Source organism: Oxyura jamaicensis, chromosome 2 (assembly GCF_011077185.1).
Source record: "Oxyura jamaicensis isolate SHBP4307 breed ruddy duck chromosome 2, BPBGC_Ojam_1.0, whole genome shotgun sequence".
NCBI classification, from domain to species: domain Eukaryota; kingdom Metazoa; phylum Chordata; class Aves; order Anseriformes; family Anatidae; genus Oxyura; species Oxyura jamaicensis.
The window spans coordinates 19,156,763-19,159,477 of NC_048894.1; the positions used below are offsets into that span (position 1 = coordinate 19,156,763).

Consider the following 2,715-nt stretch of genomic DNA (forward strand, 5'->3'; position numbering starts at 1 on the left):
GGTTTTTGAACAACTTAAACAGCACTTGGCATCTTCCTTTCATCTGAAGAAACAGTCAGAAACCTTCTCCAAAATGTAGACATCTAATTATTTCCATTTACAGAGATGAGTAACGTTGCTCTCTGACATGATGCCTCACTGGTTAGAGCTTTAGCAGTCACTGAAAATCATCCATGTCCAGATATTTTGCTGATCTGCAGCTTTCAACCAAACAGATAACATTGGTTATGTTCTTTTTGTTTTTACCTTGTAAAACTTAAAATGAAAGCCTCCGAGATTCACTGGGGAAGAATGAAGACAAAAAAGATGCCAAGTGGCACCATAGCCTGACCTGCGCCACTCATCCTGTCCCTGTGGACTGAATGGGCAGCCTCTTGTGTCTAATGCCTGTTCCTGTGTTCCTCCCAGACACCTGAAAGCTAGAGCCTGTGCTCAGTATCAGCACATCTAACTGCCCTTTTTAGCTCTGGCCTCTAGACAGATTTTGCAAATAGCCATGCATTGTGAATATGGGGCTACTCATGTATAGAGTATAATGTTTCTGGGCCCCAAACCTGGGTTGAAATGTCTATCAGCACTGGTCTGTGGGTCAGGCCTTTGTTCAGCATGTTATGTTGCTGTTTCCACTAAATATCTATTTGCTTGTATATAAAAGCAGCTTGGTGCATTTCACAGGACCATCCGTATGTCCTTGTACACAGACAAAACAGAAATGGCCCAGCCTGTTGGTTCTTCTGACCCTGTAAACAGCACTGGTCTAGGCAGGAAAGCATGCCACAGTGGGCATGATGCCCCCCAAACTTTAAAACATGATTTAAATTACTACTGAGGGCTTTTATACCTTGTCTTTGTCCATCAGGTTTCAGAAGATGTTGGTTGGTAAGGTACTGTGGTTGGTAAGAGACCACAGTAGAGCAGTTCTGTGCTAATACCTTGATGCAGCTCTTCTCAAAGTATCGAAGAAGTGGAAAGGCTGAGGTGTGGACAGTAAGTGCTCAGCTGGAAGTTACTCAGTGGGCTGAGAAGTGATGTCTTCTGGTGTTAAAGGCCAAGGTAGTGTACAAAACAGGAGAGCTGTTGTAACATGCTCGCTCCCACTCCTGCTGGTGAAGGCTCTTCAGTTTGGGGACTAAGCTGGGACTTCTTGGACTTGAGTGGGCAGAAACCGTATCTGCAATGGGTGTCTGCTTGGGAAGGAGTTAGCACCCATCCTTGCATGGTGTGCACCATGTGCCTGCCTGACTCCAGAGGCTGCCAGAGGACAGAAATGCTGTCATGTAGAGCTTCACAGAGCCACGAGGAGAAAATGAAGCAACGAGTATTGTAGGACTTCAAAGAGATATAGGCTGTCTGTAAAAGAATAAGGGAAGAGATTTGCTCAGGTTTAAATGTGAAAGCTTTTTATGTGACAAAACCACAGGTGTGGATTTATTGTAAGGTAACGTGGGAAGGAGATTTTGATAAAACAGTAATGGGAATATTGTCTGCACTGTTTTCAGTCACCTGGAGAGGTAAATATAACTTACCAATGTAGGTGCAGGGAGATGCTGCCTTTTTAAACAATAGTTCTCTGCAATCACATAAAATTATCTTTAAATATATTAATAGGGCAATTTTGCAGAGAAGTTTGGGAATTACATTTTGACTTGCATGTGCAGTGGATGAGTTAGTAAGAGCCACGAAGAAACTTTTACTACTGATTCGGGAATTCCCAGAGAGAAGCAGTTTCTGTGAACAGTGCCATCGGGGGTTAAGCGCCTTTCAGGTGCTTAAAGTAAGAGAATCGGTCGTTTCCGCGTGTTCCCAGCCCTGCCAAGCCATGCAAGACCCCACGGGACCCGAAGGCAGGCAAGTGCTGCTCATCACTTGCTCCACGAAACCGCATGACCGTGGGAGTCTCTGTGGCGCAATCGGTTAGCGCGTTCGGCTGTTAACCGAAAGGTTGGTGGTTCGAGCCCACCCAGGGACGGGGCCGCTATTTTGGTTAGCCCCCTTCCCCGGCCGCCAGCCGTCGTTTTGTGTGTGTGTGTGCCTGCGCGCCGGGGAGGGAGGATGTGAGATTAGCGCTGGCGGCGGGGCAGCCGCCGGGGCTGCTGAGCAGGGGGGCCCCCGCCGGGGAGCGCAGCGCCAGCACCAGCTGCGGCCGCGCCCCGGCAGCCAGCGGAGCAGGGCAGCTCCCCCCGGGCAGCCATCGCCCTCCGAGCCCTGCTCTGGACCGGGGCTGTGCGGTGCCCAGGCTCCGCCAGTGCCCTCGCCGAGCTGCTGCCGTGGGATAAGCGGGGATGGGGCGCGGGGGCTTTTCCCCCTGCGCATCCCCCGGTACTCGAGCGGCCGTGATTTGGTTTTCCTCATCCTGGCGGGCCAAGGCAGCAGCGGTAAAACCGATGGGAGAAACCTCGCGGCAGGCAGCCGTGCCGAGCCGAGCCGAGCCGTGCCCCCCGGTGCCCCGGGGCCGGCGGCGCTGGCAGGCCCTGGCTGGTGCTGGCACAGCAGCGCTGCTTCTCCGCGCTCGCCCTGCCCGCCCGAAGCCGCTTTGCATAAATGAATGCTGAAAGCAATTACGCGCCGAGCTTCGTCCAAACGTATCAATTAGAAGCTGGCACCTTGGCCGTCGCCGAGCCCGTGAGCGGATTCAAATGAGCATTTCAGCCGGGTGAAATACGGCCGCCTTCCAGCGAAGCCTGCTTATTTACAGTTCGGAGAAAACCGAATTCG

At 51.6% G+C, this 2,715-nt stretch overlaps 1 non-coding gene across 1 annotated transcript; it reads left to right on the forward strand.

Annotated features, from left to right (window-relative positions):
- The first annotated feature begins 1,895 nt into the window (after positions 1 to 1,895).
- On the forward strand, positions 1,896 to 1,969 carry TRNAN-GUU. The gene has a single exon. It is a non-coding gene; the product is annotated as a tRNA-Asn (tRNA).
- Positions 1,970 to 2,715: the final 746 nt, after the last annotated feature.